The sequence below is a fragment of the Aquarana catesbeiana genome, linkage group LG03 (genome assembly GCF_042186555.1).
Source record: "Aquarana catesbeiana isolate 2022-GZ linkage group LG03, ASM4218655v1, whole genome shotgun sequence".
Lineage (NCBI taxonomy): Eukaryota > Metazoa > Chordata > Amphibia > Anura > Ranidae > Aquarana > Aquarana catesbeiana.
Genome location: NC_133326.1, coordinates 246,344,769 through 246,371,807, shown reverse-complemented (window position 1 = coordinate 246,371,807; position 27,039 = coordinate 246,344,769). Strand labels below are relative to the sequence as shown.

General features: G+C 43.1%; 1 protein-coding gene across 1 annotated transcript in view; it reads left to right on the top strand.

Annotated features, from left to right (window-relative positions):
• The first annotated feature begins 877 nt into the window (after window positions 1-877).
• PRICKLE1 (prickle planar cell polarity protein 1) overlaps window positions 878-27,039 on the top strand; it is an 86,757-nt gene continuing 60,595 nt past the window's right edge. Inside the window, 1 exon segment of the mRNA XM_073619941.1 lies at window positions 878-1,062. The gene's annotated coding sequence lies outside the window, so the exon portion shown is untranslated.

Here is a 27,039-nt window from a genome sequence, read left to right as displayed (position 1 = left end):
TTAGAAATCAAATGAAAAGTTTAGTGCTGGAAAACACTTTTTGATAGATAAAAAGTGCATTTTATATATATATTTAGAGAGAGAGAGAGAGAGATCAGACCAAAATGAGGGACAAATGAGGAAGAATGAGGGACAGAGGGGCATTGCTCCAAATCAGGGACAATCCCTCGAAATCAGGGACAGTTGGGAGCTATGGAGGAGGATACGCAGGGGAATCTGACGCCTGGTGGAAGCGATGTCTGTGAACCCAGATAGGACAAGTGCGGGGCTTGTGATCGACCGGGATGGGGGAGAGGGGGGTGCGGGCGCATTGTTTGCCGCCATCCAAAAAGCTGCTGTCCTTAGGTGCCCCCTGTGCTCCTTCATCCAGAGTGGGGACACTCTAATACAGAGATGTGTAAGTGGCCAGATCACCAGGTGACAACAGAGGGGGAAAAAGCAAACTAATGCAGCCACCATATCTAATGCTATTGTTTGCTTCTCACTAATCATTTTCTATTTCTATATACATGGATAACATTTGCCACCAATGGTCTCCCAGGCTCTTTATGACTTTAGTCTCCACACCAAGGAAATGAGAATTCCTTGAGCCTCCAAGGGGGGGAATTCCGCTGTAGAAGTGTATAGAGAGAGGCAGCAATTATGCTCTTGTGTCTTGCACCAGTGACCTCTAATAAACGTGGATTGCAATGGTCGTGTAAGGTGACTACATGGTGACAGCAGTCTGCAGTCAGGCGCTGCGACATCCCTTTTGTGTGAATCAACAACCCCCCGCAGGGGATTCATGACTGCAGGGGAATATGCTGCGCTGATAGCAGCTCGGGCCCGCTGATTGGAGGACGGCTCCGCGCCGCAGCCAATGAGAGGAGAGGAAAGCTCATGTCACGTTAGCAGTGTGGAAGGCTCGCGGAGTGCCGGAGTTAGTAGTAGAGCGGACTCACCTAGAGGCGGCACGGAGCTCTCTCCTCACATATGAAGTATTGGACGGGGACGACAGGCTGAGGAACTGCTTCCACCGCCACCACCCATGTGACCTGTACACGGGATACTCAGCGCGCTGCGGTAAGTGTGTGTCCCTATATACTGCCTTCTAATACAAGTTGTAAAAGAGGGGCTCGCTGCAGCCTTCCCTGCTGAGGAATGTCGGGCTCCCTGTTCCCCTCGTTATCGGTGCCATGTCTCCCTCACACACTGTAGTCGGGTCACCAGTTGCTGCATTAACCCTTCACTCCGAGCAGTCCCGCTATAGGCATTGCTCGGCAGCGCTCCCTGGCGGCGGGAGAAGGGACGGCAGCGCCTGCAGGCTGGTTGGGGCATCTATACAGAAGTGTCCTGTCACTGATGTCCCTGGAAGGATCAGCAACAGTGGTCTCATTAGGAGCCCTCCTCATCATAACACTGAACTGTTTATGAGCATCCATGCACAAACAGCTAACTGCTCCCCTGAGTGTGTCAGCCTCATCTGGTTCCCAGCAGTGTTGTCCATATTGTTGGTGATCTTCTGGGAAGGGAGATCTGGGGAAGGTGGGTGCTTGTTATATTTATCATCCAGCATGTCAGATTGAAGGGCAGCTCACATGTGGTGATCTATGTGAAGACAGAGAGCCCTGCTTACAGATGTCATCATCCTGTCTATGGGTGGAGGAGCTGCAAATCCTCTGCTGTACTCTCCTCCCTGGGGGCACAGAAAGGAGATCTAAGTGCCTTTTGGGACACCAGTAAAGTCAGACAAGGCAGAATCACCTCCTCTCCTATCTGCCTTGTTTAGTGTGTATGGCAGAGACAGCAGAAGTGTGCTTAAACTGCAGACAGCTTAGGAAAACAAAGCTAATCTTTGTGTCAGTATGGCAGTGTGTTGTGATTTCTATAGGGGCAGCCAGAGGGTTCCAGTCCTGCTTGGATCAACAGGGATCACAGCTGAAGGTTGATGGAGCTCTGAGTGGAGTCCCTGCTTTGTGTCTATGTGTGTGTGTGTGCACAAGACAACTTGCTAAACATTGCTTTGTTTCACAGTGAAGTCATGCCAGGCTCCATCCATTAACGATAAAGATCTGTGCTTTAAGGATACTTAAGACCAGGCATGGTTGTGCTGGGTGAATGTGTTACCCGTTAAAGGAGAGAATGCTTTTTAATTCCTGTATTGATTCTCTCTTAGTGAGAGTTGCAGCAGCATGATTGATTAGAAACCAGGGACATTGGGAGGGGGTAGGCTAAAACATTCCGTCACTTTGGGCTGTTTCCCGTTGCACTGAAAACTTCTTTTTTTTTTTTTTTTTTTCCTGTTAAAAGTTTATGTAGCAAAGACCTTTCTAATAGACACTGCCTGCGATTCATTTCATACACTTTCGAGCTGTGCTTGCAGATATATGGAGGAGTTAAGAATGTGTAAACCGAACTGCGCATAACATATGCTTGTGATGAAAGGTGGCTTCTTTTTGATTTAACAAATTGCGGTAATCCATGGCAACACAAGCTTCATTTTTCAGCTTCGGCCCTAGTGCAGACGTTCTGGAACTGAATATAAATGGGCTGATTTTTCTAAAAATGTAGCACTGAGAATCTGGTGCAGCTGCATGGTAGTCAATCAGCTTCAAACTTCAGCATGTTCAATTAAAGTTTTGACCAAAAAAAAAACCTGGAAGCTAGTTGGTTTCTATTTATTTTTTTTTTAAATTTTTTTGCAGGTACTTATATTGCACCGTCAATTTACGCAGCGCTTTACATATATTGTGCATTCACATCAGTCCTTGTCCTCAAGGAACTTACAGTCTAAGGTCTCTAACTCCACATTCATTCATACATACACATAGTAAGGCCAATTATTCTACCAGCATGTCTTTGGAGCTGCACCAGGTTTTGCACTCTCCAGTTTTAGTAAATCCAACCTCAGAGTCTCTGCACTTTATTCCTGTGCTTGCACAACTTCCCAAAGTAATGTATATACTAGTAGGGGTGCTCAACATAATTTAGGAGCCATTCCCAAGACCCAGAGGTAAATATGTCAGGCTAGAAAGTCAGCACACCCACAAACGCCTAATGCAAATATAGGTTGTAGTAAAGATACTTGAACAAAGTCAGAATGATAGTAGTTATCCATATAGCTATACAGCATATGAATATAGCATACATCAGGACTCTCCAAACTTTCTAAACAAAGGGCTAGTTTACACTCCTTAGGGGGCTGGACTGTGCCCAGTTGGGAGTAAACCATGTCCCAGCATTGGTATTAGGGGGAGAAACGATGCCCCTGTCGTTTGTGTCGGGTGGGAGGAATAGTTCCCCCCCGTCGTTTGTGTCGGGTGGGAGGAATAGTGCCCCCGTTGGGTGGGAGGAATAGTGCCCCGGTCGTTGGTGTCGGGTGGGAGGAATGGTGCCAGTGTTGGGTGGGAGGAATGGTGCCCCCGTCCTTGGTGTCGGTGTGAGGAATAGTGCCCCCATCGTTGGGAGGAATAGTTCCCCCCGTCGTTTGTGTCAGGTGGGAGGAATAGTTCCCCCGTCATTGGTGTCAGATGGGAGGAATAGTGCCCCCGTTGGTGTCGGGTGGGAGGAATAGTGCCCCCGTTGGTGTCGGGTGGGAGGAATAGTGCCCCCGTTGGTGTCGGGTGGGAGGAATAGTGCCCCCGTTGGTGTCGGGTGGGAGGAATAGTGCCCCCGTTGGTGTCGGGTGGGAGGAATAGTGCCGGTGTCGGGTGGGAGGAATGGTGCCCCCGTCGGTGTCGGTGTGAGGAATAGTGCCCCCATACTAAGGTGGTAAAGTAATGCTTAGGTCCAGTAGACCAAGTCCAATAATCAATCTTTCAGTGCATAGAAAACCCCTTCCTCGAGCAGAGCTTGAGCTGAACCTGTGTGCATGCAGAAATTAAATTAATGTTCCTTAGCCAATCAGTAATCATCTCATTATTTTAGCTGCTCCATATGAATGCAAGATGAAGTTTGACTGTATAGGTTTCTGCAAACTATTCTGTCTAATATTTTCAGATTTGTTGTTTTGGTTAAGCAAGTTATCAGCTGTGATTGTTTTACAATATGTACATTTTTTGTTACTATTTTTTGTTTGGTATCTTTATTTTTAAACACATGACTGTGTATAGTTTTAGAGTGCATATGTTGCATAGAACACTTCCATCTGTCTTTTTAGCAGCCCAGGATTACGAGGGTGTGAGTTTCAGAGTGTTTGCCCAAATGAGACTCCAGATGTGGGAATTCAGCTGTTCCCTGTCACTTTGGTGACAACTGATCTTTTTCCAATAAACTTTGCTTTCACCATTTTGCTCAACTAGGTGTCAATGTTCCGGCACTTTGCGTCAGTAAAAAAATATACTAGGCCACTGGGAGATGTCTGTTTGTCTATCTTCATCTCCTATATTCAGACACTTCTATTTTATAAAGCTCATTGTAGACCATGGGAAGTAAGCCATGTGCTCTTTAGTCACCTCCTTGGAATTCTTGGTCTTCTGGTCACAGGCATTTGTCTATCTCAAGTCTAGATGCTGTCTTTATCAACATAGTCCTGGAAGAATGAGGCAGTATTTGAGGAATCCTCTTTATTAAGCAATATTTACTCTCACTGGAGGTATTAAACAGTAACCATTTATCATTCTGTCAAGCTAGGTTGAGTTTAGTCTGACTTCAATATGGTCTCAGTTTATGGTGACTGTCTTTTGCCCTTGGACAGAGATCTATCATTGTTCCTCTGCTGGAGGTCTAAAGGAAGGAAAAAAAGAGGCTGTGGGTGATGCTACAAGTATTTATTTATTTTTTATTTATTTTTTTTTTTTTTAATGCAGTCTGACTGACGGGAAGCCCTAGTTGGGACTCCTTAATAGGTTTTAGAGTAGAAGAAAGTTTAAATCCGAAACAGATTTCACCGTAAGCACAAATTCTATAAAACATGGTTTACTTGCAGCATGACAGAATGTTTAGAATAGAATGTCTTTTCTGGAAAGTGTTTTGATTATGTGACATGGCTTTTTTTTTTTTTTTTTTTTAATAACTGTTCCTTTTTTTCTCTCTCTTTGGCAAATAGTGTCTTATCCACACTAGCAGTGCCATCAACATTTTTTCTGTCTACGGTTTCTAGTGTCTGTTACTGTGGCTAAGGCAAGTGGTGATTAGGAGACGCTGTTCAGAAAAGCAATTAATATACCTCCAGTGACAGATTCAATCAGTTCTGCCACAGAAAGCCAAGACAAGTAAAACAGTTTATCATGTTTTATAATCAGATGTGTAGGAAGCTGCTGTTTGTCTGGATTATAATAGGAATTGGAATGAGTTAAGCTCTGAGCATTTGCAGCAATGTGCCGTACGGTCAATGGGAAAGAAAAAAAAACTTTGTATGGTTAATGGTTTAGCTATTAAGATTAGAGGCAGATGTGTGTCTTAAAAAAAGAAAAAAGCAACAAGGGAGTCTGTTCTTGACAATATCCCATAGGGAACAGGGGCACAGAGGTAAACCTTCATTAGTCTGTGACTCTTTAGGCCCGTGTTACTAGCAAAGGTAATTATTTATGCCAAGCCTAGCAGCAGCTGAGCCAGACTTTTCTGCTTAATGATATTTTGCTTTATTAGTTACAGAAAGCTGTTCTTTACAATGACACATTCATACACTAAAATAACTTGTTAGTTTAAAAAAAAAAAAGAATGCACCGAAGCAACCAATCATATTTTAGGTTTCCATAGTTAAAGCTGTTCAAGGGTAGGAATGTCCAAGCTTCTCAGAATCCACTCTATAAAAAATAAAAAGCCTTTCCTATGAACAGCACCAGCCTGGCACACTCTAGACATGCAGGATTATAATCTGAGTGCTACATAGCACTCCCCTTTCAAAACCCCAGATATAACTAACGAGGCTCTGCCATACCATTGTCCAAGCAGATAGTGGAGGGTTCATGTGCAAATGTCTATTGTATTTTCGTATAGCTGCAACATTTGCCTGTTTACCTAATGCAGAATGAAAGTAAAAAAAAATAAAGCCTGTTCTAAAAGTATTTTAAGGAATATCCCACCAGCAATTTAGCAAATGAATTGGTTAAAAATAAATGCAAGGGTTCCCTTTAGTCAGCATCTTTTGCCCGATCCTTCTCGTTTTAGGTCTCGGGTTATGAGAGGTTACTTATTCACTCTGGGACTTTTATATAGAGTTTTCTCTGTAGTAACTGGAATGCAGATGCTGGAAGGTTCCCACCCTATCCTCCACTTGTGGAGTGGCCTACTCAAACCCAACAAATTTACTCTTCCATCTCTACTTATCAGATGACTTGTTGCATGAGAATTTGTCAGGGCTACAGCTTCAAATTGTAGAAATGTGTAGAAGAATGCAAACCACAAATAAATGTCAGGCTTTTAACATAATATGAATATGAAATTGCAGGCTGAAATTCTTTTCTTAAAGTGATTGTAACGTCTCTATTTCTTCTTTTTTTTTTTTTTTTCTTTTTTTTCTTTAAATCACAAACATGTTATACTTGCCTGCTCTGTTGCAGTGGTTTTGCATAGAGCAGCCCAGATCCTTCTCTTCTGGGGTCCCTCTTCAGCGCTGCATACCCCATGCAGTCTGACTGGAACTTCACCTAAAAAGTTCCACTTTTCCAAAAGTACAAGGCAAGAAAAGTGGTAGTTCGGCCCTCTCTTGCTTGACTGCAACCTCCTGAGATGCATCATAAATCCCAGGAGGTTGCAGGACCAGTCCGAATGCTCAGCGCATCTTGCGTATATGCCGTGGGGAGCTGGCTGTGAAACAGAAGAAAGTCAGACAACTTCCCACGAGCAAGATGATGGCACCAGGGACCCAAAGACTGGCAAAGAACCGTCCTGGGTGATGACAGTGCTAGACTCCTGGACTGGTAAGTGTCTTATTATAAGCCAACAGCTACAGTATTTATAGCTGCTGACTTCTTCTTTTTTTTTTTTTTACAAAAGATTGTAGTTCATTTTTAAGGTGACGGTTGCTTTCCCTTGGATCCATTGCTGACCACCTGCTGAAAGTGCTAGTTGCTTGCATGTCATGTTGAAGTTAGGGTTTCAGTAGACTCTGAGCCCCCCATTACAGCAAGTAAAGTCTGATCTTCTCCTTATATGCATACTTGTGCCAGGCTGGTAACTTGGAGTGTTAAAGTAGAACTATAGGTAAAACCTTTTTTTTTTTCTTCTTCTTTTTGGATAGAGTAAGTGAGGATTATAACCCTTGTTAGGTTTTTTTTTTGCCATCTGTGTCCTATTGTGCAGATTTCCCATCACTTCCTGTCCCATAGTTAAAAAAGGAAGTGAGAGGAACTCCCTGCAAATTAGGGGAATCCCTTTGGGGGGAGGCAGGTCACCAGAACTAGTGTCCCCATTGGAAGATTTCCCCTCTATTATTTTTCTGGGGAAGATCCAAATGATGGTATTTTGTTTTACTTTCACTTTCGGTGATAACGATAAACAAAACAAATTTAGAGAGGGTGAATCTCTCTCCCGGGGTACAGGCAGCAATAACAACTGACAGGTGTTCTAATCCCCCTCCACTCTATCCAATGCAAAAAGAAAATATTTGCTTTTAGTTATTAAAGTTGTTGAACCATTATGACAGCCAAGCAATGAGTTTTCAGAGGACCAGCTATGACAACAGAATCTTTGTCACATAAGTCTTTCAAGAAAACACATACTTGTAAAGAATATTCTGAATACTTTAGGGATAGTTCACCTTTACCAAAAAAACTGCCTATGCAGATAAGGGCATCCATAAATAAAACCCAAAATGGGAAACTCTGCAGCTTTGTCCAAAGATGAATAATACCCTTGCTATAGCTGTAGGTCATTTACATACCCCATGCAGCCTACCTGGAAATTTCCCAGGAAGTTGCTAAGAGATGGCTAGCTGTTGCTGTTCACCTTCAACATTACAGGAGCAAGGTCTCAATCACTGAGCTCAGAGCTACTGTATCAGGAGAGATAAAGTGCATGTGAGGTTTTAACCGGAGAAAGAGCTTGTTCCTTTGATGGTGAACAGTAACAGCTAGGCTTCTCTCAGCAATGTCCTAGGACTTTTCCAGTCAGGCTTCATGTGCTACATAAATGGCTAGCATTTATAGCAAGGGTATTCATCAACTTTGGTCAAAGCTACACAATTTGTTTTTGTTTTGATAAAGTTGATCTATGCCAGGGGTCTCCAAACTTTCTAAACAAAGTGCCAGTTTACCATCCTTCAGACTTTAGGGGGCCAGACTGGCCATTGAGAGTAAAAATTGTTCTGGCATCAGTGGAAGTAAACCACACATCTCTGGTATTAGGGAGAGGAATCGCGCCCTATCGGTGTCATTGGAAGGAATAGTTCCCCATCATTGGTGTCAGTGGAAGAAAGAGTGCCCCATCATTGGTATCAGTGGGGGAAATAGTGCCCCATTGTTGGTGTCAGTTGGGGGGGAATGGTGCCCCATCGTTGGGTTGATGTCAATTGGAGGGGGGGGAATGGTGCTCCATTGTTAGTTGGGGGGGAATGGTGCCCTATTGTTGGGAATGGTGCCCCATTGTTAGTTTGGGGGGGGGTGGTGCCCCATTGTTAGTTTGGGGGGGGGGAATGGTGCCCCATTGTTAGTTTGGGGGGGGGAATGGTGCCCCATTGTTAGTTTGGGGGGGGAATGGTGCCCCATTGTTAGTTTGGGGGGGGGGAATGGTGCCCCATTGTTAGTTTGGGGGGGGGGAATGGTGCCCCATTGTTAGTTTGGGGGGGGAATGGTGCCCCATTGTTAGTTTGGGGGGGGGGAATGGTGCCCCATTGTTAGTTTGGGGGGGGAATGGTGCCCCATTGTTAGTTTGGGGGGGGGGGAATGGTGCCCCATTGTTAGTTTGGGGGGGGGGGAATGGTGCCCCATTGTTAGTTTGGGGGGGGGAATGGTGCCCCATTGTTAGTTTGGGGGGGGAATGGTGCCCCATTGTTAGTTTGGGGGGGGAATGGTGCCCCATTGTTAGTTTGGGGGGGGGGAATGGTGCCCCATTGTTAGTTTGGGGGGGGGGGGGAATGGTGCCCCATTGTTAGTTTGGGGGGGGGAATGGTGCCCCATTGTTAGTTTGGGGGGGGGGGAATGGTGCCCCATTGTTAGTTTGGGGGGGGGGGAATGGTGCCCCATTGTTAGTTTGGGGGGGGGGGGAATGGTGCCCCATTGTTAGTTTGGGGGGGGGGGAATGGTGCCCCATTGTTAGTTTGGGGGGGGGGAATGGTGCCCCATTGTTAGTTTGGGGGGGGAATGGTGCCCCATTGTTAGTTTGGGGGGGGGGGGAGAATGGTGCCCCATTGTTAGTTTGGGGGGGGGGAATGGTGCCCCATTGTTAGTTTGGGGGGGGGAATGGTGCCCCATTGTTAGTTTGGGGGGGGGAATGGTGCCCCATTGTTAGTTTGGGGGGGGAATGGTGCCCCATTGTTAGTTTGGGGGGGGGGAATGGTGCCCCATTGTTAGTTTGGGGGGGGGAATGGTGCCCCATTGTTAGTTTGGGGGGGGGAATGGTGCCCCATTGTTAGTTTGGGGGGGGGAATGGTGCCCCATTGTTAGTTTGGGGGGGGGAATGGTGCCCCATTGTTAGTTTGGGGGGGGGGGAATGGTGCCCCATTGTTAGTTTGGGGGGGGGGGGAATGGTGCCCCATTGTTAGTTTGGGGGGGGGGGAATGGTGCCCCATTGTTAGTTTGGGGGGGGGGGATGGTGCCCCATTGTTAGTTTGGGGGGGGGAATGGTGCCCCATTGTTAGTTTGGGGGGGGGGAATGGTGCCCCATTGTTAGTTTGGGGGGGGGGAATGGTGCCCCATTGTTAGTTTGGGGGGGGGGGGAATGGTGCCCCATTGTTAGTTTGGGGGGGGGAATGGTGCCCCATTGTTAGTTTGGGGGGGGGGGGAATGGTGCCCCATTGTTAGTTTGGGGGGGGGGGGAATGGTGCCCCATTGTTAGTTTGGGGGGGGGGGGAATGGTGCCCCATTGTTAGTTTGGGGGGGGGGAATGGTGCCCCATTGTTAGTTTGGGGGGGGGGAATGGTGCCCCATTGTTAGTTTGGGGGGGGGGAATGGTGCCCCATTGTTAGTTTGGGGGGGGGGGGGGAATGGTGCCCCATTGTTAGTTTGGGGGGGGAATGGTGCCCCATTGTTAGTTTGGGGGGGAATGGTGCCCCATTGTTGGTGTCAGTTGGGGGGGGAATGGTGCCCCATTGTTGGTGTCAGTTGGGGGGGAATGGTGCCCCATTGTTGGTGTCAGTTGGGGGGGAATGGTGCCCCATTGTTGGTGTCAGTTGGGGGGGAATGGTGCCCCATTGTTGGTGTCAGTTGGGGGGGAATGGTGCCCCATCGTTGGTGTCAGTTGGGGGGGAATGGTGCCCCATCGTTGGTGTCAGTTGGGGGGGAAATGGTGCCCCATTGTTGGTGTCAGTTGGGTGGGTGCCCCATCGTTGGTGCCAGTGGGAGGAATAGTGCCTCAAGGGCTGAAAAGGCAAGCAAAGGGCTGCATTTGGCCCCCAGCCGCAGTTTGGAGACCATTTTGATCTATGCCTTTTTTTTTTTTTTCTACCTTTTTTCCTCCTTGCTCCCTAAGACCTGGCAAATACCTTTGGTACATCTTCATATGCGTGCAGAGATGCATCTTGGCAAGGGAGGAGGGGCAGGGCAAAAATATAAGGGGACTAAGCCTACTTATTTCTTGCTGCTTGTGCCCTTCAGGGCTCCATTGTTGCAGAGAATGGTGCCCCAAATTCTACTGGGGAACCAACACTGGGACTGTCTATCTCTGGTCTCTTGAAGCTCTTGTTGGTTCCTCTCTCTGACCTTTACATCACTACTGTATATTACTAGGACATGAGGTCAGAGTGAAAGCTGCAGTGGAACATGGATATTAACACTTGTGGATGTCTGAATATCTTGTAAAAGTTCCCTTCATGCATTAAAGCTGAGGTTTAGCTAAAGAAAAACCCAACAAACCCTTCAGCTCACTCACCTGTGATGAAGTATGTCCCATACAGCAGGCAGCTGGATCCTGGGGAATTTTTCACGTTTTCACTGCAGTGATGCTCATCTTCTGTCTGAACTTCCAGTGTTGTAACGGTTAACAGCTTTGGGCCTTCTTGGCTCAGACAGGTGCCAACCCCACAAATTGCTGTGGACAACAATATGAGTGTTTGTTCTAGACAAGCCATGTACACATGCTAACTGGCCTCTCAAATTACCGCACCTTACATCTTTATCCTCAAAGTGAATTTCTCTGTTTTGCATCACTGCGACAGCCTGTTACAGTGTTTTGATTTTAGATAATGTTCTTGTGTTATTTGCATCTTAGGACCCTTTCACAGATACATATTTGAACACTCCTTTAGGCCTGGTTTACCAGGGCCTTGTTGCCTATCCATACACCCGTGCAAAGAGCTGTCTTTTCCTGCACGGGATGGACAAGCAAACATGCCTTTCACATGGGTCTGTACTGTATGCATTTCTGTACATTTTATAGGCTTTCCATAGAGCAGATGTGTTAAAACTATGCAAAACCTCATAATTGTATAAATGCAGAAATGCAGCATGTCGTGTGTGGTTTTTTTTTTTTGTTTTTTTTTTTCCCGTGTAGATTTAACGTGCCCATTTTAACCTGCAGGGCATAGATGTGAACTAGCCTCATATGAATGGGATTTCATTGAAATACATTTTCCTAGAATAAAATACCTGTAAGCGGGCTTCACTATAATTTACAATAACTGTTTTTTACAACATTCTTGCTCTCTTATCTCCTTGTTTGGATGGTATTGTCTGCCAGCTAAAGGTCATTGTGTAAATACTTTTATCAGTGAAATATACAACTGTCTGCTGACTGCTACACAGGCATGGTCTGGATATTTAAAGGTAGATTCATCTGGAATAGGATAAATAATAACAAAAAAAAGGTTTGGCTTTCAGGAGAATTTTAGGCATTAAAGCGGTGTTCCACCTGCAAATTAATTTTTTTTTTTTTAAAAGTCAGCAGCTACAAACACTGTAGCTGCTGACTTTTTAATAAGGACACTTACCTGTCCAGGGAGGCCGATCCGTCCATCGGATCGGTTGCGGGCGCCACCATTCTACTTAAGGGAAACAAGCAGTGGAGCCTTGCGGCTTCACTGCCCGTTTCCTACTGCGCATGCACGAGTCGCACGGTGCTTTTGTGTATGGCCAGCTGACTTCTGGGACACACATGCCTAAATTTTCCTTCAAACCCTGTTTGTGAGATTCTGAGCACTTCTGCCAACAGACACATTCAGGATATGTAAAAAGCTTGTCCAGTAAATTTCTGACTGGTACATGCTGTGAGCACATACAGTGTGGCCTGGAGGAGGTAGTGTTTACTCCTACGGAAATCTGCCATATTGCATTGAATGCTCAGTGGACCAAGTAGATTCAGTTGATGGGGTTAAATTCTGAATGTTTGCTGAACACTAAAGCTGGCCATACACTTAGATTTTTTTTTTCCAGCCTGTGTGATTGGACAAATCTTCACTGTACCTATTCTGCTTGGGCAAAACGTTTCCATCGGATTCCTTCAATTTTCCAATAAAAGGATATTGGGCAGGAGTGGGTCCAACATCACATAGTATTTTCACATGGGAACTGGCCAAAATGTGCATAGTTTATGGCCATCTTTAAAGTGATTGTAAAGGCTTGTTTAAAAATAAATAGCTTGTCAAACTTGCCTCCACTGTGCAGCTCGTTTTGCACAGAGTGGCTCCAATCCTCGACCTCTGGGGTCCCCCTGCGGGCCTCGCGGCTCCTCCCCGTATCAGGTAACCCCCTAGGAGAAGCGATGTCCCGGGGGGTTACCTTGCAGGCGTGCTCCCGAATCCAGCATTTGCATCCATAGACACGAATGCCGGACTCGTCCCCGGCACCCGCATTATTGGATTTGATTGACAGCAGCAGGAGCCAATGGCTGCACTGCTATCAATCTAGCCAAAAAAGAGCCGGGACCCCGTGCAGAGAGGGACAGCGCATCTCCGCCGAGGCAAATACGGGGCTCAGGTAAGTAAAACGATGGGGCGGTCACTGCCCAACCCCTTTAAGATTATGCATGCTGAAAGGAGATATGTAGTGTTTTATCTTTCCATCTATTAAATCTTCTCTCCCTCTCCCTGCCCACAGTTAGGCTCCATGTACACGGGACGCCGAGGCAAAGTCCTCTGCATGTTTTTTTTGTTTTTTTTTTTTTTTTAGCTTGAAACCGGCGTTTAGAAACACCCGTTTAGCCGCGTTTGCGTCTAGAAGCGTTTAGTAAGGATAATATCATAAGACCCTCCCCTATTTCAGCCATTTTGTGAGACCAGAGTGAGTAGCGGCAGAGAGAGCAGCAGTGTCCTTGTATTTGTCCCCATTTCTGTGCAATTTTTTTATAATGGATCCCATAATGAGCATATGTAAGGAAATGCTCCTGACGTTGCTCTTGAGGCAACGATGCCGAAAATTGCGTGCGAGGACCAGAGTTCGTCACTACTGGGCCCATCCATTGATCGCGCAGCGCATGTCAGTAGGATATTACCAGAGGAACGTCTGTTGGTAACTATCAAATTTCATGAAACTGTTTGATCACGTCGGTGGTCAGGCTCAATGGTGGGGTCATCTTTTTCATATCTAACAACATATGGGTCAAATCACAATTATACTTTGTAAAACAACATTGCTAGTGGTGTATTGGATTGGATTTTTTTTTTTTTTTTTTTTTTTTTTCTAACCTCAAACGTGGCATGTAAACACGGCAAAACGGACGGTTTAAACGTAAGTTACTATCTGTCAAGTTAAATCGTTCAGGAGAGGTTGTAAAAACGTCCCGTGTACATGAAGCCAAAATGGTTGCAGCCAAACTCAGTGGAGGGAGATTTCTGCAGCATATTTGCCAAGTACAGAATCCCAGTATATATAAAAAAATATCCAAAGTGGTTGGAGGGAAGCTTCAGAATGGCAAAGATGTTTTTATTACAAATTATGTGAGCAGACTGTAGTTCCTCTTTAAGAAGGCCATAGGTACCAGAGGGTGGTCAGACATGCAGGGATGATCCAACCACCCTCAGGCATCTGTGTTGGCCAGCTCATCCCTTAACATGAATGGTTGCTTTATTATATGTCTAGATGTTTTTCCTCTGAGATACAGCCGGAGGTGTCTGCGGGGAGCTAATGGACATTAGCTTGTCACCTTAGACAGTCACTAATGTCTTTAGAAACCTTTTACCAGTGTCTAAATAATTTTTATATCAGTTGTTTAGCAAGGATTCGAACTACACTGTACAATTGTAGACACTTTTATATTGCCTATAGTAAAGTCTCTCCAAATATGTATGTGAGCAATGTATTAAACAAAAATTGAACAAGTTAAAGGGGTTGTAAAGGTAAATTTTTTTTCACCTTAATGCATTCTATGCATTAAGGTGAAAAAACTTCTGACAATACCGCCACCCCCAGCCCCCCCGTTTTACTTACCTGACGCCTCGAAAGTCAGCTTCTCGTTCCCGACATCTATTCCTCCGCTCACCCTGGCCGCTGATTGGCTACAGTGGATGGATTGGAAGCAGCGCAGCCATTGGCTCGCGCTGCTGTCAATCACATCCAATGACGCGGCACGCTGGGGGGCGGGGCCGAGTGATACAGTGAGCGGCTATAGACGCCGGCTGTATCATGGGAGCGCGCCCGCAAGCACTAACCACCATGCGAGGGAGCTCGCATTAAGGTGGTTAAGGCTTGCGGGGAGGAGCTGAAACAGCCGCCGAGGGACCCCAGAAGACCAGGTTCGGGGCCACTCTGTGCAGAACGAGCTGCACAGTGAAGGTAAGTATAACATGTTTGTTATTTAAAAAAAAAAAAAATTTTACCTTTTACAACCCCTTTAATTTGGAGGTTAGAATAGTGCATTGAAGTGCTTGATTACTGCAAGTAAGCTATACTTTTTCTCTATAAAGTGTGTTTCCACTTTTGCAGCCAAATTGGGACAACTGATTTTATATTTGTTACATAGCCTAACAAAAACAACCTACCTAGCTTTCCTCTTCTATGTAATGTAAGAATGGATGTTCTGCCCCCGCTACATGTTTTCCTGTGTGTAGCTCTACATGCAGCTAAACCCTCCTATTCTGCAGTAAGACAGACTGAGTGTCATTTTGAAGCTTTATTAACAAAACCGTGTGGGGTGAAACTATTGAGAAAAAAAAACAGTTACATATAATCAGTATATGAAGTATACAGAGATACAATGAATAAGCTGAGCTGTAGATGGAGATAAGTAATTCTCACCAGCAATGCTGCATTTAGGGCAGTGGTTCTCCACTCTTGTCCTCAGGACCCAGTAACAGACCAAATTTTAAGTATTACCTTGGGAGATGCAGACAAGAATGCTGCAAACACTGAGCAGCAAATTATATCGCCTGTGATGTATTTCCATTATCTTGCAAACGTGGCCTATTAGTGGGTCCTGAGGACAGGAGTTGAGAACCACTGGTTTAGGGGATGCAAGTTTTAGTCCAACATGTGCTCTGATAGCTGGTTTCTTCTTCCAGTCTCTAAGATGGAGTTCCCAGGGTGCACATGTTTCTCTTCCTTAGACTGAAGAATGATGGGAACTTTGTCAAAGGTGAACAGTTTCTAGTTTCTGCAAAAAACGTAAATTTACCACTGCCATCTTGTGGTCAAATCTGATATTGTAGGCAAAACAACTTAAAGTGGATGTTAACCCTCACATATACCCAGTGAAGTGAACAGCCTCAGATGATACACAGAGATGAAACAAATCTCCCTACATAAGTTTTACTTGTATATCTGCTGTCTTCAGCCTTATATATTCTTTAGAAAGTTCAGATCATGTTAGATGTTCTCTTTCTGTTCAGCACTGCAGTGAAGCCTGGGCATACAGCCAAGACAGCTGATTGGAGGAAAGGCACACACCCCCTCTCCTCATGGGTAGACCCTTTCAGCTCTGTTTGTTGAATAGTTCAGCACTCTGCTAATCTATTTATAGCATCCTCCCCAACACAAAATTCAGGCTGCTTTTATCACAGCTGATGGAGAACTTGTCAAAAGTTATCAGGCTGATAACAGAAGAACGGAGCAGGAGACAGCTACGGGACATGGTGCTTTGAAGAGAGCTAAGCAAACACTGCAGATATGTGCCCAGCTCAAATTTCATGAATCGGGTTTACATCCACTTTAACCACTTGCCAACCGCACTTACTGTGGCAGGTCAGCTCTATCGTGCGTAATGACATACCCCAATATTATCTTCTGTCCTAACTCTATAAATTTTTGAGAGCATCCATAGTAGAAGCACATGCATAATAATGGATAGATAGAGGGCAGGTAAGCCTGAAGGGAGTCCACCCCTTAAAGGCACAGGGCACACTGGACAGCCAGCATATGGCACAATAGCAGCAAAGGTGTCCAGTGTGTCCCCTCACCAGTATAGCAGTACTTCAGGCATGTTACAAACAGGTAGGCCTTGTTCACACAAATGCTTATAGGGAGCATTCATACAGTCTTGCGTACTCCCCAGCTACTGGTTCTAAGGCCTAATACACACTGGATGTTCAGACCCTAGTTGATGAGACTTGTTTAGGTACGGATAGAAGGCACAGGTGCACCGTACAGCCCTGCTGTCGGCAGCATGTAAAATTCAGAGAGGCAGAAAGCTGCTGTAGCTGGACAATGGACTGAATGATATGAACGATTAGGGCACTATGGGCCCAGGGATGAATACCCGGAACGCAAAAAGTCTGTGTTCAGGACATTTGGCCCTAAACATTAGTACCACGCTGTGCTCTGTCCAACCACAGCAGCTTTTAGCCTCTCGTAGAGTTACAGGCTGCCGGCAGTGGGGCTGGATGGTGCACTTGTGCCTTCCCACTGCACATAAATGCTGGAGTCTCATGTATCCATGTGCATGGGGCCAAAAGAGTATACCGACACTTCTAGGTTTATTGGAAATGGCATAAATCGCATCACTGCATTCACCATCCTGGCTGCAATGGCCATTCACTTAAGTGACGTAAACCTTTGCCTTCCCTACCAAGAGAGTAAAGCCTGATGCACACAAATTTATTTTTTCTTTTCTTTTTTTTTTTCGTTCAACCCAGTTTGCTTAATGAAAAAAATCTTAGATCGCCCTATTAACACAAGCAATGCTAGTGCGGTGATCTCCTCTGCTGTGCTGTTCTGACAGGTGGACTGCCTCCTGCCAGAACATACTGTTCATTGCCTGCCTGTGCTGATAGGATGGCCTTCAGATGCTGGTTTTCCGGCATGCCCATTCGACAAAAGCTAGCTATGAAACCGGCTTCTGTAGAACAGACCGCTGTACACACGGGCCAATAGGCCGCTTCCTGACAATTTTCAGCCTGCATGTACGAGGCTTAATAGCAGCTGGGGATGAAACACGGGAGCTGGGCGCCTGTACAAAAGCCTTAGTAAAGGACTGGAGTAGTTTAATATCCCTTTACACTAAGTTCTGTAGTTCATTAGAATGACAAACTTGTTAACAAATCATTTTTGTCCCAAGTTTGTTGAAGTTGAAAATAAACCATGGTGATGTGTAATTGTTGCTGAATAATTACAGTGTTCCGTTCTTTAAAGGCATATGGAGTCAAGTACTTGATGTTGGTCATGCTTTAATCATGAAGCCGGTTCCTTTGTGATTATATAAACCCCAATGTGTCTCTTGCATAATTAATGCTTGTATACACCCTGTGTAAAACATTGTTTTGGCTTGGTTTGTTTAATAATATTTGATTAAAACAGATGGTAGGCTTGTTATAGTACATTCATGTTGTTACCTGTAGTAAACAGGATCTGTATTGCTGCCCCCAAGGTACACAATTCAGCATTCTAGAGGGTGCTATTTAAACTACACTAAAACGACTAAATTTCATCCCATTAGGGTGAATTCACTTGGTTTTATTACTTCATTTTACACAGGCAGTCATGTCCTAGTGGATGAGATGGACATTAGAAATATATAGAAAATCTTTAGTATGATTTAATACAAATTACACTTAATACAGGCATAATCTGTTTGGTCTTCTGTATTTTATTTACAATTGCTGAACACTCCAGTAGTATTCTGCAGCACTAGAATAAAACATGGTGGACAACGTAATGCAATGCTAGCTTTTAAAGCCCAATTCTAGAAATGTAAAAAACCCTCCCTTTTGAGTGGGGCTGCCCCACACTGGTTAAATGTTCATGTAGGTCTTGGGGATGGGAGAAGCAGTTTTACTTACCTGATTCTCCACTTCCTGGCATACGGCCCTCCCCTCTGCTGCAGAAGTGGACTCTTCCTCAGTGTCCAGTGGAGGACTATAACATAGGGGAAAAGAGATTGGTCTTGCAGCACTGAGAAGCCTGTGGAGCAGAAGATCAGATAAGCAAGAGTGTATTGCCCTGTCCCTGTTTACATGGAGTTCAGCTTTAACCAAGATGCACCATTACTTCTAAAAAGAGGAGTTTCCCTATGGAACTATGCCCCCCCCCCCCCCATTTAAAACAAATGTGTTGCAGCAATTATTTAAAAGTACATCTATACTTTCTAGGGCTAGGTTCACATTTTTCTGTTTTTATACTTTTTAACTCTTTGATGTGCATTCTGCAGATGGTAAAAGGAAGCCATCAGCTCCCAAATTCTGACAGGACTAGGTTGTTTTTTTTTTATTTGTATTTATTTTTTTTTTATGTAACTTATCATATATACAATAACTCTTGTATATTTAAGAGATGAAAAGGGAGCAAATGAGGGGAGTTTGCTGGTTTATTACACATTAACCGCTTGCCGACATATGATAGTGGCAGAATGGTTCTCCTGCGCAAATCACCGTAGCGCTGCGGTGGGCGCTTTAAGGTGGCGCATGGGCCCCCACCATGTCACTTAGGCACCGATGCGTATACGCCATGCACTCGCGATCGCTAATGACAGAGCCAGAACAGAATTTGTGTTTGTAAACACACAAATCCCCGTTCTGTCAGGGGTGAGGAGAGAGATCTGTTGTTCCTAATGCTTAGGAACAACGTTCTCTCCTCCCCCAGTCAGTCCCATCCCCCCCACAGTAAGAACATCTACTGAGGGAACACATTTAATTCCTTGATCGCCCCTATTGTTAACTTCTTCCCTGCCAGTGACATTTTATACAGTAATCAGTGGCTATTTTTAGCTCTGATCGCTGTATAAATGTCACTGGTCCCAAAAAAGTGTCAAGTGTCCGATCTTCCCACCGCAATGTTGCAGTCCCGCTAAAAATCGCAGGTCGCCGCCATTACTAGTAAAGAAAAAAAAATCCATAAATCTATCCCCTATTTTGTGGACGCTATAACTTTTGCGCAAGCCAATCAATATATGCTTATTGCGATTTTTAAATTGTCACTCTTGTTTATAGAGAACTATAAGACAGAGAACTGAGAGATCACATGACCACTAATCACTTTTCTCTCTTCTCGGAGTAGAAAGCGGTGACTGTCAGTCACCGCTCTGCTCTTCCAGTGCTCAAGCCAAGCTGGAGGGGGTAGGGACAATTGGCTATGGCACCGGCCCTGCATGGAGAGCTGGAGCCAGATATGAGTCAGGCAGCTGGGTAGATCTTAACAAGCTCCAGAGCCTGGGGCAGCTCTGTGACCTCAGCTGACAGTGGCCATTTGCCCATTGTCGGTTGATTCTGGGTCACAGGAGAGCAAAAGTAAATGCATTCCTGTTTCCCAGAAAAGTATGGCCAAAAAAGCTTCAGCCATACTTTTTTCTTAAGCTGCATTATTACAGTAAAGTCAATTGCATGCTTCATGTGTGCTGTAAACTTTGCCTATTTGTATCTACTTATTACTCAAATGGTATTAGAGGTACTCCTCACTATATGGCCTTTCCAGTATACTTAAACAATTTGTCTTTTTAAAGCTGTGCCTTCTCGTCAAATGTTGACCCGTCTCCCAGGAATGACAGTCACTTTCAACAGTTTTCAGATCAAAAACAAGGATTGTTATTTCAGTTGTTTTGGTTTTAAAGTGTTGCCCTTTCCAAAATCTTGCCTGACTTCCCTCACTTAAACAAAGTTTCTTTATTCCAGGATCTGCACTTATGTTGCACATTTTATTGACTGTTGATGTTTAAAAGAGTCTGAGCAAGCTGGGAAGTTAATTAGGACAATGGATGAAATTGGCAAAGTGTTTTGTAGTAACCAGATATTTTTTCCACACAAAGAACATTTGGTTCCCCAGTAAATGTGTAAACTTTTACATTCACCTTGTTTGCTACTCTGTGCCACTTGTAGGGACCCAGCCCTTACATCCATACACTGATTAAAATAAATCTTAGTCCAGTTGATGGAGATTAAAGCTACCCATAGGCACCACGTTTTTTTTTTTTTTTTTTTTTTTTTTATATACTTTGGGACACTGGCTTGGAACAAAAATACAGATAAGCAAATTCAGAGGTGCCCCCATTGGCTCAGGTGCCCCCATAGACAACTGCTTGCTGTGGGGGCACTCAACGGGAGGGAGGGGCCAGGAGCACAGAAGAGAGACCCAAGAAGAGGAGGATCTGGGTTGCTCTGTGCAAAACCACTACACAGAGCTGGAAAGTATAGACATGTTTGTTTTTAACTTAATAACTTTTTTTTTTTAATCACTTTAAAGGATGTTATTTGGCAAGAGATGGACAAAGACAAACATTTGCGAGAAATGCCTATCTACAATGCATCTTTCATAACAAACAATACTTTTTAAGGATGCATAAAAGGCACATATGTTAATAAACATATACTTGCATTATATTTATATATTTTGCAGATGTCTCACTTCAGCTGTATCTTATCTGACGCTCTGATCCCATAAATCTCAATTATACTCCTCTGATTTTAATAGCAATTCTGTTTGAAATGTTTCCAGTTAGAGAAATTATTGGCAGCGCCAGACGGCTGTGAGCCAAAACCATTTTCAGTGTTTTATGTTAGACTGATCGCGTTTTAGGTCCATGAAGTCTGGCCTACAGCTCCCTCCGTACTCCTGCATTGCTGCACTTCTTTAGGTACACTGCAGAATTTCTGAAGACTTGAGCATGGCCCATATGCTGATGGGGACAGCCATGTTTTTCATGCATGTAAAAATGTCGAAGTGGGAAGAAAATTGAGTATGTCTTTACTAAAAATGTGATGCTTAAAACTACTGCTCCCATTTAGCATTAATAAGGGGAGCTCATGTAACTTTTTGGGAAGTTTGGCTTCTGGGATTTGGCCAGTTCCAAGTATTGTGTGTATTTGTAACTGAGTCTTATAAACCTTGCTGACCAACAAAATTGTCCGTTATCTGTTAATTTAAAAAAAAGTAAAGTTTTCAACTTCTGAACCTGAGGTGATTAAAATGTGTATGGATGTTTTTCTTAACCAACTTGTTAAAATTCTTATTTTACTGCCTAGTAAAAACAGAAGATATGCATTGTTGTCTGAAAAACGAAAGAAACCAATAGACTGTCTGCACAGCCCTTCTGCTCTGTCACCTCTTGATAAAAGGCAAATGTTGGGTCTTTGCTTGATGTGAAAGCTTTGAAATATATTTTTCTAGTAAAATACCACCTGTGGTATCTATAGAAAATGTAATAAACTCAGTAGCTGTGAAAATGTCCACAGTCTTGAAAGGCTACCTTTCCATATTTTGTACCTAGGCTATAGCAGAAGGTCTCCGTGTAATCTGCCAGGATGAAAATGAAGACGTTGCAACTAAAAAGTTAGCATTTATTTATTACAGGTACTTGTATAACGCTGTCAATTTGCAGTGATTTACATATTGCCAGCACCCACCTGGTCAGCATTTCATGTATTGTGGTGTTGGTGTCATTGGTTCCTCCACCAAGGGCATTATCTGCATGGAGTTTTTTTGGAAAACAGTATCTGGCTTTAGGAAAAACATCATTCATTTTGCTTATTATAAAGTATTAAACACCCTGAATTTTATTTTTATTAAACATTACAAAATATATATACTTTACAAATGTAATCTTGCTTTTCGTTGCTTTAGACTTTTGGATTGCATAATGTAGAAAAAATGATGGCTGTCTGTGACTGCAGAGTATCTTTATCATATGTTCAAATCTTGACCTAAGGAGTAGAGGTGAAGTGCTAGCCTAGGAGTATGCAAGGATTTATTTGTAACTTGAGGCTAATGGTAGTTATGTTCTTAGAGGGGAACGGCAAGAATAACACTCTCTCTAGTACAAATATCAGCAAATGGTGTGGGAAACATTAAAGCCCACTCCTCATGTCTCGCCCTGGGAGAGAGCAAATGGACACTAGCAGGCTTTATTTACTCTAAGTTTTAATGCCGGATTAGAGAGCAGTACAGACCTCATGTTCACAGCGCTGCCGCCCACAGTGTTTTCACTGACTGCTTGAATTAAACTGATTAGAAAACACTTTGTGTTCTACATTTTATATATCTATTCCATATAACTATAGACAAACATAATGCTTACAGATCTTAAAATTATTACATTCAAAACTGTTTTTGGGGATTAATGTCCAGTGTTGTTGTCCAGTAATACATCATTAATTGCATCTTGGTAGACCTTTAAAAGATCAGAAGCTTTGCCATCCTGCTTTCATAGACAAAATATCTTCTATATTAAACCACAATCATTGCCCGAACAAAGTTTGCAGTCCAACTTCTCCAATACAGTCCTACAAGACCAAACACAAGTGTGTAGGTCATAAGCTAGTCATTTAGTTTGATATGTGGAGGGAAGCCAACACCACAATGGGGTGAACACCCTCCTGCAAACCCAAGAGCAGCAAGGGTTGCGGACCAGGTGGGTGCTGACAAACCAGGTTTATTGTAAGTAAGCTGCTCTAAGTCAGTTTAAAACATTGGTGACTTCTTATCCTGCAAATGCCAGTTGCCTGGCTGATATGCTGACCCTCTGCATTCAGTCACCGAACATCTCTAAGTATGAAATGAAGGACTTCTGACCTTTTTCTGACTTTCCTGCATCTGCATACTTGTTCCAGGTTTGTCACTCAAAGTATTGAAGTCAATGGGTCTGGGTAAAAGCCAGGCAACTAGCTGGAAGGATTTAAGAATTGGCAGCCTCCTAATAATAAAGGGCAATGTTTGAGAAGTAAATATAAGTTGACTTTGTTGCTTAAGGTGGGTACACACTAAGAAAATCAGGCGAATGATCATCTGGTTTTCCTCGATGTTTCACAAAGTCAAAACTAGTGATGGAAATAATGTGCGAAAATTTTTGTACAACAGGCAAAATGGTATTTTTTTTTTTGTTTGGAAAGTCTGAATTGGATGTGGAAAAAATGTGTACACACTATACAAAAATCGAATGATCATTCCTCGTGGTGGTGCCAAGTTCTATCATAGTCAGATGCCTGGGTGATCAATTTTGCATGGATGCCCATTTTTAAATAGTTTATTTATACAATTTACCTATTAAAATTGACATCTACTAAAGGCTTGGTGAAGGGTGTCACAGTGGTATAGTGGGTAGCACTCTCACCTAGAAGTAAAAAGAGTCGCTGGTTCAAATCCCAACCATGACACTACTGGAGTTTGCATGTTCTCCCTGTGCCTGTGTGGGTTTCCTCTGGGTACTCCGGTTTCCTCCCACACTCCAAAGACATGCTGGTAGGTTAATTGGATTCTGTGTAAATTGGCCCTCGTATGTGAGTGTGAGTTAGGGACCTTAGATTGTAAGCTCCTTGAGGGAAGGGACTGATGTGAATGGTACCTTAAATAATATTTACTATAGAGGAGACAGGGCTATATTTGGCTATAATTAATGCATTTATCATTAACGCTGTCCTGGCACACATGGTTAGTCCTTTTTTTCTTTCTTTCAAACCTTGTCACCATAAAGGCTAATTAATATGAAAACTAGAATGTGCTTATTGAGACACCATGCTGTTATACAGAGCCACCACGTTCCACAATTCACTACTGGCCAAAATGGCAGCTGCATGTTAATTGATAATACTGAGAGACTTTTGACTTCTCTCAGTAGTCCCCTGACTTTGCCCAGACGAGTGCAGATGTGGTTGGAAAAGAAAAATCTATAAAAACTTTAGGTAAATTGATTTTCTTACCCTTTAGTTTTTCTATAGGACTTTTTAGCATTTCTAGCAAACAAAAATGCTAAGGATGCCACCTGCATCTTACCCTTAGAGTTATGTGGGTGGCAGTTGTAAAAACAACCCAAAAACTTCCAGTTAAAATTGATTGTAGCTAAACAACAAGATCTATAAAGTGATATGTGGGGTGCACAGCTGTGATTCTAATATTCAAGAATAAAAATTCCAAAGAGGGGTGTGACTTTCCTTCCAATTTGGGTAATAATCTTGCCAAATAGCCAACAAAACCAAACAAACACAGACCTTCCTTCCGATTGTGTGTGTGATAGGAAGCTGCAATGCAGCTATAGCATGGGCATTCTCTGTGCCATTTATTCATTAGCTTGCCAGACATGCAGGTATTTTGGTTACACTGATTTAGGATTTTGAGATTCACTGTAACAGCTGCATTGCCTTCAGCCATTCTATAATGGCCTAAAATTACCATCCCCGTGCAGGAATGCAGAGGCTTCATAGTTCCAATAACATAAAGAAAGTCTCCTAAAACGGGGGAATGTTCTGAAACACTAAACTGTTTACCCTGTGTTTTTATTTATTTTTTTCCTTCCATTTTTAGATCTCTAGACATTGGATCAGTCTCTAACTACATGCAGCTTTGCAGAACCGGATTATGAAAAAACTCATTTGGCCTTTTTAAACTACTTCTAGAATATCCTTGGCAAGCTCTGCTTTGCAATCTATAATATAAATGGCATACAGTGATGGCTACCTGAACCCGTGCCAGGCTGTACATATTTACATCAGATTTCAAAGTCGCTATTACTGTGAAAGGTAGCCTTGTTAAATTATATTTGCCTAAAGAAATATACTTGATTATATTTGATCTTTGAGTGGAGGCAGGGAGGACATTTTTCCGCTGGCCGACACCATGTTTTCTAGAGTTTATTTGTAGATACTTTGGATGCTCATGTATATTATTACATAGGGCAAGCCTTGACTCAAAATAAATATCTTTGCCGAATGACATACAGAAAAAGCAGATGTCTGAAGTTTTCAAGTTGGTTTCTTAAAGGATTTGTTTAAAAGAAAAAGGGGGAAAAAAAGTATGTTGACTCTGCAGATAGTCTTTGCTTTTAATTTTAAAAAAGTTCTTTTTTGATCTGCTAATGAAGGATTCAATGTTGCTGTATCAAACTACACGCTGCTAGCAGGTTTTTTTTTTTTTTTTTTCTCCCCACCACCTATATCCTGCCTGTTAACGGCTTCTGCTAGTGGTCGTCACCAGATCAAAGCATTCATACAGCACCCAATCCTGCCCTTGAAATTACTAACTGCTGCACAATGAATTTTAAAGTGCAACAGCTGAGTGTGGTGTGTATGTCACATAATGTTGCATCTGTAGATATACTAGAGAAACAATAGTTCACCCCTATTTACATGTTTTGTCACTCATTGAAATTAGGTCTAAGAGAAAAATGCTACACGCTTGTTTTCTTGATGTGACATTGTGACAGCTAGCGGGGATCTTCTCCCCCTGCTAGCTGTTGCAATTTAAGAGTTCAGTGCATAGGAGAACTACAACTACCATCATCCATTGAGGCTGTTGGCTTGTAGTTCTCAATGAACTACCACAGCGCTGTGGTAATTCATTGATTCTGCCAGTGTAAAACTGCATGCCCATACAATGTATGGGCTAATAGTCTGCAGGAGACCTGCATAGCACCATTGATATGCTGATCGTGGGTGCCATGCTTTCCAGGCTCCTTCCCTTTTTCCTGCAAAAAAGTGCATTAATTTATTTATTTATTTTTTTTAAGTTAACTTCTCCTTTTAAACAAGACGCTAGCAGGCTTTCAATAAGTTTTAAGTAGTGCTGAAGCCAAAAGCTTTTTATTTTATCCCTTGCAAGGATCCATAGCACGTTACCAAAAATAAACTCTTGTCAAAGTGTGTTAAAACACGTAAAAAAAAAAACGCACAGAAAAATGGCAGTGGAAAGCAATTTGCATCCATTCTTTCAATCATTGTCATGCATTCTTATGCAGATTTGTGTGACCAGGGCCTTTTAAAAGTGACAATCGCTACTCCAATTAGTAACATTGTTCAACATTTAGAAACTGGAGCTGAATGGTACTTTAACCACGTGCCCACTGGGCACTTGAACCCCCTTCCTAACCAGGCCAATTTTTAACTTTCAGTGCTCTCATATTTTGAATGACAATTACTCAGTCATGCAACTGTACCCATATGAAATTTTTTGTTCTTTTTTTTTTTCACACAAATTGAAAGTTCTTTTGGTGGTATTTATTCACCTCGTGGGCTTTTTATTTTTTTGCACTATAAATAAAAGACCGAAAATTTTGTATTAAAAAAAAAAATGCATTTTTTTTTTTTCGTTTCTGTTTATAAAAGTTTGAAAATTGGTAATTTTTCATAAATTTTGGCCAAAATGTTATACTGCTACATATCTTTGGTAAAAATAACCCAAATCCGTGTATATTTGGTCTTTTGTGAAAGTTTTATGCCCCGTACACACGATCGGAAAATACCGCTTTTGAAGCGATCGTACGATAATCGGATCGCTAGTACAAAGCTTTCCAGAGCCGATCAGGACAGGTCATCCAACATTTGATCAGACATGCACGAAAATATTTTGCATACGATTCGAGATCGTATGATTTCTGTTTAATCACTACAGCTGTCGTTTGAAAATGCAATACAAATGCATTACAACACATGACATCACTTCAGAATTTTTATTCTGTAATGCGAGAATTTTCTTGGCTTTAGTAAACTCATCTGATTCGATCTGAGATTTGCATGGAAAAAAAAACGGACGATCATTCGTCCGATAATCTCATCGCGTGTACCGGGCTTAACAAGCCAGGAAAATACAAATGCCCCCAAACGACCCCTTGGAAAGTAGATGTTTCAAAGTAGTAAGAGGCATAGTGAGTTTTCACGTTGTAATTATTTCCCACAATTCTTTGCAA